This window comes from Giraffa tippelskirchi, chromosome 10 (genome assembly GCF_054371585.1).
Source record: "Giraffa tippelskirchi isolate mGirTip1 chromosome 10, T2T-mGirTip1v1.2.pri, whole genome shotgun sequence".
NCBI classification, from domain to species: domain Eukaryota; kingdom Metazoa; phylum Chordata; class Mammalia; order Artiodactyla; family Giraffidae; genus Giraffa; species Giraffa tippelskirchi.
In genome coordinates, this window is record NC_137284.1 from 61,851,181 (window position 1) to 61,866,784 (window position 15,604).

The following is a 15,604-nucleotide window of genomic DNA, read 5'->3' on the forward strand; positions in this document are numbered from 1 at the left end:
CAAATTGAAAAATAAAAACCATATGATTATCTCAATAGATGTAGAGAAAGCCTTTGACAAAATTCAACATCCATTTATGATAAAAACCCTCCAGAAAGCAGGAATAGAAGAAACATACTTCAACATAATAAAAGTCATATATGGTAAACCCACAGCAAACATTATCCCCAGTGGTGAAAAACTGAAAGCATTTCCCCTAAAGTCAGGAACAAGACAAGTGTGTCCACTCTCACCACTGCTATTCAACATAGTTTTGGAAGTTTTAGCCACAGCAATCAGAGAAAAAAAAGAAATAAAAGGAATCCAGATTGGAAAAGAAGAAGTAAAACTCTCACTGTTTGCAGATGACATGATCCTCTACATAGAAAACCCTAAAGACACCACCAGAAAAATACAGGAGATAATCAATGAATATAGTAAATTTGCAGGATATAAACTTAACACACAGAAATCCCTTGCATTCCTATACACTAACAATGAGAAAACAGAAAGAGAAATTAAAGAAACAATTTCATTCACCATTGCAACAAAAAGAATAAAATACTTAGGAATATATCTACCTAAAGAAACAAAAGACCTATATATAAAAAACTATAAAACACTGATGAAAGAAATCAAAGATGACACAAATAGATGGAGAAATATACCATGTTCATGGATCGGAAGAATCAATATAGTGAAAATGTGTAAACTACCCAAAGCAATCTATAGATTCAATGCAATCCTTATCAAGCTACCAATAGTATTTTTCAGAGGACTAGAACAAATAATTTCACAATTTGTATGGAAATACAAAATACCTCGAATAGCCAAAGCAATCTTGAGAAAAAAGAATGGAACTGGAGGAATCAACCTGCCTGACTTCAGGCTCTACTACAAAGCCACAGTCATCAACACAGTATGGTACTGGCACAAAGAAAGAAATACAGGTCAGTGGAACAAAATATAAAGCCCAGAGATAAATCCACACACCTATGGACATGTTACCTTTGACAAAGGAGGCAAGAATATACAATGGAGAAAAGACAACCTCCTTAACAAGTGGTGCTGAGAAAACTGGTCAAGCACTTGTAAAAGAATGAAACTAGAACACTTTCTAACACCATACACAAAAATAAACTCAAAATGGATTAAAGATCTAAACATAAGAGCAGAAACTATAAAACTCCTAGAGGAAAGCATAGGCAAACACTCTCTGACATAAATCACAGCAGGATCGTCTATGACCCACCTCCCAGAGTAATGGAAATAAAAGCAAAAATAAACAAATGGGACCTAATTAAACTTAAAAAGCTTTTGCACAATGAAGGAAACTATAAGCAAGGTGAAAAGACAGCCTTCAGAATGGGGGGAAATGATAGCAAACGAAGCAACTGACAAAGAATTAATCTCAAAAATATACAAGCAGCTCCTGCAGCTCAATTCCAGAAAAATAAACAATCCAATAAAAAAATGGGCCAAAGAACTAAACAGACATTTCTCCAAAGGAGACATGTAGATGGCTAACAAACACATGAAAAGATGCTCCACATCACTAATTATCAGAGAAATGCAAATCAAAACCACAGTGAGGTACCATCTCATGCCAGTCAGAATGGCTGCTAGCAAAAAATCTACAAACAATAAATGCTGGAGAGGGTGTGGAGAAAAGGGAACCCTCTAACCCTGTTGGTGGGAATGCAAACTAGTACAGTCACTATGGAGAACAGTGTGGAGATTCCTTAAAAAACTGGAAATAGAACTGCCATATGACCCAGCAATCCCACTGCTGTGCATATACACCGAGGAAACCAGAATTGAAAGAGATACATGTACCCCAATGTTCATTGCAGCACTGTTTACAACAGCCAGGACATGGAAGCAACCTAGATGTCCATTTGCAGACAAATGGATAAGAAAGCTGTGGTACATATACACAATAGAACATTACTCAGCCATTAAGAAGAATGCATTTGAATCAGTTCTAATGAGGTGGATGAAACTGGAGCCTATTATACAGAGTGAAGTAAGTCAGAAAGAAAAACACCAATACAGTATACTAACACATATATTTGGAATTTAGAAAGATGGTAACGATGACCCTTTATGCAAGACAGCAAAAGAGACACAGATGTAAAGAACAGTCTTTTGGGCTCTGTGGGAGAAGGCGAGGGTGGGATGATTTGAGAGAAGAGCATTGAAACATGTAGATTATCATATATGAAACAGAACGCTAGTCCAGGTTCGATGCATGAGACAGAGTTCTCAGGGCTGGTGCACTGACATGACCCTGAGGGATGGGATGGGGAGGGAGGTGGGAGGGGGGTTCAGGATGGAGAACATATGTATACCCATGGCTGATTCATGTGAATGTATGGCAAAAACCACTACAACATTGTAAAGTAATCAGCCTCCAATTAAAATTAATTAATTAAAAAAAAGAAATCTCATAAAGAGGAAAAATTATAAGACTTCTTTTTTATAATACACTAACTATAACTCTAATTTTTTTTGAAGTTTTGTATATATTGTGAATAGCAAAAAGTAGAGTCCATTAAAAATATCCAATGCACAAAGATTACTGGCTGTGTATTCTTCCCTTCTAACTGCTCCATGCATATTCTCTCATTGTCCATTGCGGTAACTACCTCTTTTTACACAGGTTTTTCTGGAAATTCTACTTCCAAAATACTGTGCACAGAATATCAACTTTTACTAGGTTGAAGAAACAATGCTTCCTTTTCTTGGTAGTTTCCTTTAGGACCTCAGATGGTGCTAAGATAGACTGAGCCTTCCAAAGAGGCACTGTTAACACACATAATGTGAATAATGGAAAAGTTTAACTTTTTAAAAGGTCAGGACATACAATACATACTTAATAATTCTATCCTTGTTGAAATAACACTCAATATTTGAAAAATTCTTTTGGACTGAGAGCCATCCAAGTTCAGGAAACAAAGAAATGGGATGAAGGAGAATACCTATCACTTTAAACAAATTCATAATAAGAGCAAAGAAATTGAGATGAGAAGGAAATATTTCATTTGGATAAAAAATAAAATATGAAAATCTATGATAACCTGACTGAAAACAAAAAAACGAAAAGGAAAAGGAAAAATCCATTCATATTTCAGGGTCTGAAGAGAAGTTTTTGTCCCAGAGTCATCTCTTTTCTTAACTGCAGGAAGTGTCCATCTCTCTACTAAGTTTATAGTGTCACTTCAGCGCTCATTCCTTATCCAGAGTTGCAAAGAAAATCCTTTCAATCATGTCGATTATTTATCACCTGGACTCATTTCTTAAAAATCCAACAAACTGTGGAGCTATAAGAATATTCCCTTAGCATGTAAAAACATTTACCTTTTATAAAATTATCTTCACATGACACATGGGAGCCAGAAGTAAGGTACAGAAATGAAAATAAACAGTTTAGTTAGAAAAGAAGTCTGAGCATATTGCTTATCTAAATCTTCAGTTTGACCAATCACTTTTCTGGCTCTGAAGTTACACATATTGAGAAGAATAACAATTCAGAGGCCTTCAGAAAAAAAAAAAAACATTCACCTTAAGAGCAAGATTATGAATACCCTTATTTTTCATGAAAGTTCTTTAATGAGTAATAAAAGACTAAAAGACAATAAACAAAAGAAAAGGTCAATATTTTAGGAATAACTTTACTAGATAGTGAGGTTATAGTTAATGTATAATGAGCTTTTACAAATCAATAAGAAAAAGCAATAACTTTAATCTTAAAGAGAAGGCAAAAATTACATAGACAATTTGTGAAGGAAGAAACACAAATGTACAACAAAGACATGATCAACACAATTAAGGAGTTAATAAAAACTAAAACAACATATTATTTTTAACATCAGATTAGTAAAAGTCTTAAATAATGATGATACTTCATGTTGGTAAAGGTATGGGAAAAACAGGCACTCAAACAAGTGATACAAGAGTTGTTTTTTTTTAATTTCCTTTTTGACTTTTTCATTTACCCATTGATTGTTTAGTTGCTTGTTGTTTCAGATCAGTTCAGTCGCTCAGTCGTGTCTGACTCTTGGTGACCCCATGGACTGCAGCACGCCAGGCCTCCCTGTCCGTAGCCAACTCCCAGTTTATTCAAACTCATGTCCATTGAGTTGGTGATGCCATCCAACCATCTCATCCTCTGTCATCCCCTTCTCCTCCTGCCTTCAATCTTTTCCAGCATTAGTCTCCACATATTTGTATATTTTCCAAGTTTGTTCCTATAATTGATTTCTAATTCCTATACCATTGTAGTCAAAAAAGATACTTGATGCTATTTAAGTCTTCTTAATTTATTGAGACTTATTCTGTGGCCTAATATGTGATCTATCGTGGAAAATGTTTAATGTGCACTTGAAAAGAATGTGTTCTGTTGTAGTTCAATGAAATATTCTGTATATACCTATTAAATTCATTGGTATAATGTGTCATTTAAGGCCACTGTTTCCTTTTTGCTTCTGTCTTGATCTATCAATTGATCTTAGTAGTATTTTTTGGATATGTCTCCTCAGGCAAGGGCAACAAAAGCAAAAATAAACAAATGGGACTACATCAAATTAGAAAGCTTTTGCACAGTGAACAAAACAAAAAGGCAGCCTACTGAATGGGGGAAAATATTTGCAAACTATGTACCCAATAAGGGGTGGATACCTAAAATATATGCAGAATTTATACAGCTCAATATTTTTAAAAAAACACCCAATTATAAAATTGGCAGAGGATCTGAACAGACATTTTTTAAAGAAGACATATAGATGGCCAAGAAACACATGAAAAGGTGTTCAACATTGCTGATCATCAGAGAAATGTAAATCAAAATCATGATGAGATACCACCACCTTATACCTACTAGAATGGCTATTATCAAAAAGACAAAAAAAAAAAAAAACTGTTGGTGAGAATGTGGAAGAAAGGGAACCCTCATATACTGTTGGTGGGAATGTAAATTAGTATAGCCACAGTGGAAAACAGTACAGAGGTTTCTCAAAACTTAAAAAATAGAACTACCATACAATCCAGCCATTCCACTTCTGGCTATTTATCTAAAGAAAACTAAAATACTAATTCAAAAAGATATAGGTACTCCTCTGTTCACTGAAGCACTGTTTACAGTAGCCAAGACATGGAAGCAACCTAAGTACCCACTGAAAGATGAATGGATAAGGATGATGTTATATATGTATGTATATGTATTACTCAGCCATGAAAAATAATTAAGTCTGGCCATTTGCTTGAACATGAGTGGACCTACTGGGTATTATGCTTAGTGAAATAAGTTAGAGAAAAACACAAATACTATATGACTTAACTTACATGTGGAATCTAAAAGATAAATGGAACAAAACAGACTCATAGACACAGAGGACAAACTTGTAGTTGCGATAGAGGAGGTGGATGGGGGATTGATCAAAGCAGGTAAAGAGGATTAAGAGGTACAGACTTCTAGCTGTAAACTAAATAAGTCACAGGGATGTCATGTACAGTATAGACAGTATAATCAGTAGTATTATAATAACTTAGTATGGTGACAGATGGTAACTAGACTTATCATGTAGAGCATTCCATAATGTATAAAACATCTAATCACTGTTATACACCTGAAACTAATATAATATTATATGTCAGTTATAATTCAATAAAAAATAATACCATGTTTCTGAGCAAAAACTAGCCTAATACACCAAAATCTTTAAAAATTGCAACAATTTTCCCCCAGAATTTTTTATTTAAAAATTGTTGTAAGGAAACAATTGGACAAGAAAGCAAAGTAATATCTATAGGATATTCCTTACAGCTCTGTTTAAAATATCAAAACTTTAGAAATAGTTGAAGTATGTAATATTAAATTGGTTAAATGAATCATGGTAAACCATAAAACAATGCCTAGGAGAGAAGTATGCAAACAGTACATTAAATATTAATAGTACAGTAAAGATATTAGGATCCCATGTCTGTAAAATAAAAAATGTAGATGTGGGCATATAGATGCAATAAATATCTCGGGGAAATAAATTAATATACCAAGAAATAGTTGTTGAATGAATGAGCCAATAAATATGTTAGCAATGGTTATCTTCAGGTATCAGTGTTACAGATAATTGTGTTTTTCTAATTTACATTTTAAATTCTCCTTAAAAATTAAGTGGATTCAGTTTCAGTTTTCAGTTCAGTCGCTCAGTTGTGTCCGACTCTTTGCAACCCGATGAATCGCAGCATGCCAGGCCTCCCTGTCCATCACCAACTCCCGGAGTTTACACAAACCCATGTCCATCCAGTCGGTGATGCCATCCAGCCATCTCATCCTCTGTTGTCCCCTTCTCCACGTGCCCCCAATCCTTCCCAGCATCAGTGTCTTTTCCAATGAGTCAACTCTTCGCATGAGGTAGACAAAGTATTGGCGTTTCAGCTTCAACATCAATCCTTCCAATGAACACCCAGGACTGATCTCCTTTAGGATGGACTGGTTGGATCTCCTTCCAGTCCAAGGGACTCTCAAGAGTCTTCTCCAACACCACAGTTCAAAAGCATCAATTCTTTGGCTCTCTGCTTTTTTCACAGTCCAACTCTCACGTCCATACATGACTACTGGAAAAACCATAGCCTTGACTAGATGGACCTTTGCTGGCAAAGTAATGTCTCTGCTTTTACATATGTTATCTAGGTTGGTCATAACCTTCCTTTCAAGGAGTAAGCGTCATTTAATTTCATGGCTGCAGTCACCATCTGCAATGATTTTGTAGCCCAAAAAAATAAAGTCTGACACTGTTTCCCCATCTGTTTGCCATGAAGTGATGGGACCGGATGCCATGATCTTAGTTTTCTGAATGTTGAGCTTTAAGCCAACTTTTTCACTCTCCTCTTTCACTTTCATCAAGAGGCTTTTGAGTTCCTCTTCACTTTCTGCCATAAGGGTGATGTCATCTGCATATCTGAGGTTATTGATATTTCTCCTGGCAATCTTGATTCCAGCTTGTGTTTCTTCCAGACCAGCGTTTCTCATGATGTACTCTGTATATAAGTTAAATAAGCAGGGTGACAATATACAGCCTTGACGTACTCCTTTTCCTATTTGGAACCAGTCTGTTGTTCCATGTCCAGTTCTAACTGTTGCTTCCTGACCTGCATACAGGTTTCTCAAGAGACAGGTCAGGTGGTCTGGTATTCCCATCTCTTTCAGAATTTTCCAGTTTATTGTGATCCACACAGTCAAAGGCTTTGGCATAGTCAATAAAGCAGAAATAGATGTTTTTTCTGGAACTCTCTTGCTTTTTCCATAATCCAGCAGATGTTGGCAATTTGATCTCTGGTTCCTTTGCCTTTTCTAAATACCGCTTGAACATCTGGAAGTTCAGGGTTCACGTATTGCTGAAGCCTAGCTTGTAGAATTTTGAGCATTACTTTACTAGCATATGAGATGAGTGCAACTGTGCGGTAGTTTGAGCATTCTATGGCATTGCCTTTCTTTGGGATTGGGATGAAAACTGACCTCTTCCAGTCCTGTGGCCACTGCTGAGTGTTCCAGATTTGCTGGCATATTGAGTGCAGCACTTTCACAGCATCATCTTTTAGGATTTGAAATAGCTCAACTGGAATTCCATCACCTCCACTAGCTTTGTTCACAGTGATGCTTTCTAAGGCCCACTTGACTTCACATTCCAGGATGTCTGGCTCTAGGTGAGTGATCACACCATTGTGATTATCTGGGTCGTAAAGATCTTTTTTGTACAGTTCTGTGTATTCTTGCCACCTCTTCTTAATATCTTCTGCTTCTGTTAGGTCCATACCATTTCTGTCCTTTATCGAGCCCATCTTTGCATGAAATGTTCCCTTGGTATCTCTAATTTTCTTGAAGAGATCTCTAGTCTTTCCCATTCTGTTGTTTTCCTCTGTTTCTTTGCATTGATCGCCGAGGAAGGCTTTCTTATCTCTCCTAGCTATTCTTTGGAATTCTGCATTCAGATGGGAATATCTTTCCTTTTTTCCTTTGGTTTTCGCTTCTCTTCTTTTCACAGCTATTTGTAAGGCCTCCTCAGACAGCCATTTTGCTTTTTTGCATTTCTTTTCCGTGGGGATGGTGTTGATCCCTGTCTCCTGTACAATGTCACGAACCTCCGTCCATAGTTCATCAGGCAGTCTGTATATCAGATCTAGTTCCTTAACTCTATTTCTCACTTCCACTGTATAATCATAAGGGATTTGATTTAGGTCATACCTGAATGGTCTAGTGGTTTTCCCTACTTTCTTCAATTTCAGTCTGAATTTGGCAATAAGGAGTTCATGATCTGAGCCACAGTCAGCTCCCTGTCTTGTTTTTGCTGACTGTATAGAGCTTCTCCATCTTTGGCTGCAAAGAATAAAATCAATCTGATTTATCAGTTTGATAAATATCAATTTATCAATCTGATTTATCAAAATTTATCAATCTGATTTATGAACCTGATAAATATCAATTTATAAATCTGATGAATATAAATCTGATATAATCAATCAATAAGTGGATTCACTTGATTAATTTTAAGGAAATTTTTCAATGTAAAGGGCTGAGAGGAAGTAAATGAAGTCAGATCTCTGGCTTTCTTCTACTATAGGTGAAGGAATGCAGGGAGATAAATGTGCCTGGGGTCTTAAGAAAACTGATGATTGATCTAATAAAAGGATGAAAGAATTTATTCAAATAAAATTCCTGCCTTTGAAGCTAAGGTCAGTCAAAACTCTAGATTCTAATATATGCAGGTTATGCAAGTAAAGTCCGCCTGAAGGTAGCTTTGGTTGGCACACCCAATTTGAAGAAACATCATTTTGTACTAAAAGAGAAAATTTGCTTTCTTGGTATCATTTCTCCTTTTTTTCAACCTACACTGGCTTTCTTAGTCATGTTTGAACTTCTCTCCCTTCACCTACATGGCAAAATGCCAAAGTCCTAGATTCTACTCAAAAGGAAGATTTTAGTGACTGGGATACAACTTTTTTTAAAGCAATATAGATTCTCTACATTCAGCCTCAGATTGTATGAAAATAGGAAAAACTGTATGAAGTCAAAAATTGAGAGCATGTGTCAGAAATCAGATCCCATCTTAACAAATTATTAACTAAAGTCTGGATAAATAAAAGGGCTCTTCCCTATCATTAGAACAGACAAAGTTAATTGCGCCCAGTATGTAGGATTGTACAAAGTGCCAAGAATACAGAATGAACAAGAAGCAGCCTTCAAATTAAATAATAATAATAATAATAATAATCCTGTGGTATAATTTGAACAGAGCCTCTCAGGAGCAACCAGTTCTGTCTGGGGGGAGGGGCACATAAAAGGTGGAGATCTTTGAGATGGAGTCTAGAAAGTGAATATGCATTCCTCAAGTGTAATGCATGGAAGTGGGGCTTCCCTGGTGGCTCAGTTGGTAAAGAATGTGCCTGCAATGCAGGAGACAGGGGTTTGATCCCCGGGTTGAAAAGATCTCCTGGAGAATCCCGTGGACAGAGGAGCCTGGCGAGCCACAGACCTTGGAACCCAAGAGCTGGGCATGACTTAGCGACTAAACCACCACCATCAAGTGTAAAAAGACTGCAAAGGTATTTCAGGCAGAGAGAACAGCAGGCACAAAGACAGGAGGCAGATGAGTACCTGCAGTGGTAGGTGTGGTTAACTCAGCAGAAGAATTTGAAAATGATGGCACGAAGTGCATTTGGGCTGAATGGTAAATTAACAGTTACCTAGCTAGTTCAGTTTATAGGTGACTGAGTTTCAGAGACCTAAAGACCTCTATATTTAAATCATTGGTTATTGTCTTTAAACTAGGTCTTTGGCCAGCTGTAGTGGTAATCGCCTTTATTCTCAACTGGAATCTTTTTTTTTTTTTCCTGCCAAGAAAGGAGTCATTTCACTTTGCTTCTCTTCTCTTTTGGTTCTTGCCATTTATGCTTTGCAGACATGTGGACACACCCTTTAAGCCAGGATTTCAGTGAAAAAAACCTAGCCAACTCAGTTTTAATATTGTCATTGGTGGTGTTAACATGGAGACAGTCACCTTCTTGTTGCTCAACAGGGTGAGACTTTATAAAAGGCTTGGGCATGTGCATGGAGCCAACATGTCTGGCTTCAGTCACCTCCTTCTCCTCCATTGCCAAAGAAGCAGATGCCAAGGAACCATCTCCTTATTGTTCTCTTGCATAAATGGGCCTACTGCCCATCTAGGGAGGGTGGTGCCTAGACATTTACGTGACCTGGTGTGGAAGGGTGGGGTTACTGTCTGAAATCCCTGCTCTTAAAAACTGGGGAAAGAAGGCCCTTCTAAGTAACTGAAGAAAAAGAAAAGGAATTGACCTGTAAGCCTGCTGGCTGCTATAAATGGGAAAGAATACTAGAGCATGTCACTGCTAGCAAAGACAGCTGAAGAAAGCACAGCCCAGGCCCATCAGAAACATGAACACTGCCAGCCTCTCACTTTGCTGTCCAGCATCAAAAGGCCACCTCATTTTTCTTTTGACCAGACACACACAGTCAAGCTCTTCTGAATCTGGCATCACAGATGTTGAGACATATTTTTGCCAAGCGATTTATGGTGATATTTATGAGCTGTATGCCTCATAGTGATCTCTCAAGGTGAGTGGAGGCAATCCAACAGATGGGGAAGCCAAGGTGTTGGGAGCCCGGGCACAAGCCCCAGCAGGTAGACGCCCAAGAAAGGGAGTGACAAACCAAAAGGCGGTTGAGACCAACAGTTGTAACTCCTGACTGGGATGTGTTTGTGAGAGAAGAAAAGTGTATTTAGGGAGACAAGTTGGATAAAGATAAGCATTGAGGGAAAAATATAGGAGGCAAATCTAAATCAAACCTATCTTTAATATGCAGCCAACCCAAAGCATGAAAAAGTAGATTACAGAAATGTTACAAATAGCCTATGTATTTTCTGTTCCTATAAATGTGTGTGTGCATGCTTAGTTGTTCAGTCATGTCCAACTTTTTGCGACCCTATAGGCTAACCTGCCAGGCTCCTCTGTCCGTGGGACTTCCCAGGCAAGAATACTGGAGTGGGTTACCATTTCCTTCTCCAAGGGATCTTCCTGACCCAGGGATCAAACCTGCGTCTCCTGTGTCTCTGGCATTGTAGGCAAATTCTTTACCCACTGAGCCATTAGGGAAGCCCGATTTCTACAAATAGTTTGCTATTTCACTAATGAGGAAACTGTTTCCATCCAAACTGAGAGGAAAAGGTAATTTCAAAGATATTAGACAGGCAGGCTAAATTCAGTTTCAGCCAAAGAAAGAGCAGAAGTTCAAAGTAAGATTGAGATGTGTTTGATGATTTCAGGGATGACCCATATATTGCCCAGGTAAGTTTGGCAGTTGCATTTCTGTCAGTGGCCTGGTCAGAGGACTTCTTTATAATAACACTTTGGCTTAGAGAGCCTAGGTACACAATGCCTCTTTAAGGCATCATGGCACATTACTACCACACAAGAGTCTGGATAAAGATCTATTTTCCATCAAAAAAAGTTTAATTTTTTACTAAACTCCGCTAGCAAGATAACTGTTTTTAAACAACTTACTTTTGGAGGTGGTTTAAGCAAATCTCTGAGACAAAGGTTAAGATGTGTCATGTCACTTTTTTGTAAGGACATTTTTAACAGCAGTTTTTTTTTCCTCTCTAAAATCTTGATTCGATCCTATTTTCCATCAGTGAGATATAAAGAGGCTGCACAGCATAGGCAAGAGACCATTGACAACTTTGTCGAAAAGGAGGTCATATCTCACCGTGCGAACTGCAGTCAAGAATAAATTTCAGGTACTGGGATTCTGCTCTTCAGATCTTAGCTCATGTTGTCTCTATTGTAAATGCAGCCAACTCAAAGCCATATTCTCCCTTTTTTAAGCCTTATTAAGTTTTTCATCTGCCTGGGTCATTGGAAGCATTATGTCAGAACTCAGGCCAACCTGAAATTGGATCCTAGCTCCCAGTTTACAAGTTGGGGACCTTGAGCTTTCTTCCATTTTCTGTTTGTTTTTTTCAGGACTTTTCTTCCTTGATATGTTAAAAATGATGTAGGGTGATTGTGAAGGCAAACCGAAGAGTTATATTAAAGCAAAGAGTGAGTGGTAAGTGGCACCATGATCCAACCATATGCTAAAAAAGAACCTTGGGCACTGTCCTTGACTCGCTCCTCTCTCTCTGGTCCTGCCAGCCCCTTCCTCCCCACAGTGCTTCACCTCAGGCCATCAGACTCCCTTCTCCAGTCTCACCTCCTCCCTAGTGCATTCTCTGTGCTGCCACCAGGTTGCTCCTTCTCAGCCACAAATGTGGTCCTGTTGTTGCCTGCTTTAACTCCTTCATCATCACCCACTGCACTCAGGATAGTCAAGCACCTCACCACCTAGCTCCAGTACACCAGCCTCTCCAGTCCCTATCTCTTCCTTTCTCTCCCTTAACTCTCTCTGTTCCAACCTTACTGAACTACTTAGAGTAGTTAATATTAGGATTACCTAACATTTCATTTAAGTGCCACCTCTTCTTGAAAACCTTTCCTAACTCATCCCCTCACCCCACCCAGTATGAGTTGAAAGCCCTTCCCAAAGTCTCCCAAAGTATGCTCCCCTCAATTACAGAGCACATGTTTCTCTGGGTAGTCTTTTCTGTCTTTGTAATCCCAATACCTTACACAGTGCTTGGCATGTGGGATGCCCTTCATGGTTGTGAATGAATGAATGAATGAACTCATATATTTAGGGTCAAACGCATAATAGGCATTCAGTAAGTGTGATTTCCTTCCTTCTTTCTAGAATAAGGTCCAGAATCAAAGGATTTCTGAAATGGTGACTGTTCTCTAAAAACTACAGTGACATTTTGTCCTTCTTTTATTCATCTCAGGACATAGCTACCTACTTTTGCTCTGTGTCAGGGTCTGTGACAGCAGGTCTGTCCTGGGTGCTTGCCTGGGTCTAGGTCTCAGATCCCCTCCTCCACCCACTCTCCTTCTGTCCCGATCTCTCTGCCAGACTCTCCATGTCTCCCTTCCTCTCTCTGTCTCCTGCCTGTTTCCCTATCTCTTTCTCTCCCTCTGTCATCTCTGGCCCCCAGTCTCCCCCTCCTTCTCTCTGCTTCTCTCTGTCTCTCTCCTATTTTGATCATTCTCCATCTCATTTCTCCAAACACACACACCACATCCCACAGAGCCATCTCTAGCATCTCAGAGAGATTCCTTAAACCAGCTTTCCCTTCCATGGTACCTCTAGACACTGGGCCCTTGGATTCCCAAGAGTCCCTTGAGGAGCTAATGAAAATACAGATGCCTGTTCCTCTCCCTCCAGGCAGGTCTAGGGTAGAACACAGTCATTATAATTTTCAAAGCTCTCCCTAAGGTAATCCAGAAGATGTGCCAAACTTGGGAACTACTGCCACAGGTCTAACTTATGGTTTCAAACTCTAAAAGGAAACCCCACTCAGTGAGTGCCTCTTTCCCTCACTGCCACTTGGCAATAAGTCAGGCATGCTTGCTGCTGCCTGGAGAGGAAAGAAAAAGGAAATGTGTATTTTTACTCATGTGCTCATTATACCTTGTGTTGTTCCAAAACAACTTAGGGCACCCAGGGACAGTAAGAAATAGGAAATTGTGGAACTTCAAAAAGTTTTTATCCATCAAGTGGCCAGTACTTCCTAAATGTAAAGAACTTGCTTCCTGTGACTTTGAACAGGATCCTTCTGCAATTTTACATCTTTCTTTCCTGACATCATTCTTCATGAAGTTGTACAACTTTGGGACCATGATGCCTCCAAGGAAACTCAGCAATTTCTTGTGCTGTCCGTTTGTATGTGTATGGCAGAGAAATGGGCTTCTCAGTTCTTATTTCTTCACTCTGGTGCTACTAATTTCATTTTGCAAATGTGATTTCCACAATCCAGTAGGAAGGTCTTCACCCTCCACCGCTGCATATTAATACCAAACCAGGGCTGTGTGGTACAGAACCTAGAAAGACCTTCCTTGACTTGAAATTGCCCCAATCTAAGCATACCAAATGGGAATTTCCTCAAGCACACCAGTCTGGGTATAGTGAAACCCCAGCAACAGAAATTATCTACCAGTTATTAAGCCTTCCCTCACCCTAGTTATGTGGCTGGAGAACACTTTCTTCTAAATCCCGCCACTCCTAGCAATCCTCCTGACCCCACACTGTGGTCTCTGGGCTGTGGTCCCAGGGGAAATCATTGTGCAGTTTGTACAAAGCTCCTGCAGTTAAGACCCAGCTATCAGTAGACATGCATGAAATTCTTGGAGCAATTTCTCTACTCCTGTCCTAATGGGCCATTTTCCCTTGACATGCCAATATTTTCCAAACTAAAGTGGGTATATAGGAAAATGTCCTTCCCCCAACAGCCATCACATTCTGCTATTGGGTCACGAAACAGTGCTGCCTTGTGACTTGGCTTTTCTTAGCCCCACTATTTTTCCAGCCCCATCTCCTGAAAACTCTGGCCCTCGTGCAAAGGTGGAGGGATCAGATACAATGAGGGTGCCAACTTCTTTTGAAGCCCTTATTTTAGAAATTTCTCCTCAGGATGAATTATTTACTCACGTAGTACACTGGAGGAGGCCTTGAGGGTGATCCTTAGCCCCTAGGGATTTAAGGCCAGGAGGCTGAGGATTGGCAGGGTAGCTCTGTCCAATCATGTCTCCTCCTAAGGCTTTTTTTTTTTTTTTTTTTGGATGTTAGGAATGCTACTTGTGGGAAGTTATATCTGAATTTGTGGTAGGCATATATAGCTTAGGTCCTCATCCTACGATTTCTTCCATTCCACTCTCTACCTCACCATGTTAATACAAAATTAAAAATTCAGTCATTCATCCATCTACTCAACAAACATTCACTGAAAACCTCGTACGTACCTGGCCCTATTATAAGTACTTGATCTATTCAGTGAGCAGAATAGGTTAAAAATCTTTGCCCTCTTGGAACTTCATCCTAGACAAACAATAAACAAAATGCAAAAGTAAATTATATAGTAGGTTAGAATACGTGCTGTAGAACGCATAGAACTGGATAAGAGGGGAATCAGGAGCAAGGGAATGGGTTGGGGTTGGTGAGCTGAGTGCAATCTAAATAGAATGGTCAAGGTTCAGCTCACTGAGGGGGTGACATTTGAGCAAGACTGGAACCATGTGAGTGAGTTAGCATTTTGGCACCTGGGAGAACTGATGTCTAGGCAAAAATAACAGTCAGTGCAAAATTCTTAAGGAGATATCTTTTAGAAATGGCAGTGAGAAGACTATGAATGGAATAGAGTTGAAAGAGGTAATAGGAGCCAGATTACACATGGCTCTGAAGGCTATTGCCATGCCAAGCCTACAATATTGTTTTTTTGCAAAATACATTCTCATACATTTAATATTTTCAACCTTATAAAATAAGTTTCATAGTAAAAATAATAGAGACTCACAAATATTCAAAACAGTATTTCAGCCAATTCTGTCAATATTTGTTTCAGTGAAAACTGTATCAGAACAGCCATACATAAATAATGCTAAAAGTATGACTTGATTTTCATCTCTTTTCCCTTTACATCCCTTCTTGAAGGTCCTGAATTATCTACCCATTGAATGCCCA

The 15,604-nt window shown here is 38.8% G+C and overlaps 1 long non-coding RNA gene across 1 annotated transcript in view; it reads left to right on the plus strand.

The window, feature by feature from the left end:
• The window catches only part of LOC145522681 (uncharacterized), a 275,846-nt gene that overhangs the window by 210,065 nt on the left and 50,177 nt on the right, over nucleotides 1–15,604 (plus strand). Inside the window, exon 9 of the long non-coding RNA XR_014066094.1 lies at nucleotides 12,019–12,103. This is a non-coding gene — a long non-coding RNA (uncharacterized LOC145522681). The remainder of the gene's footprint in view (nucleotides 1–12,018; nucleotides 12,104–15,604) is intronic.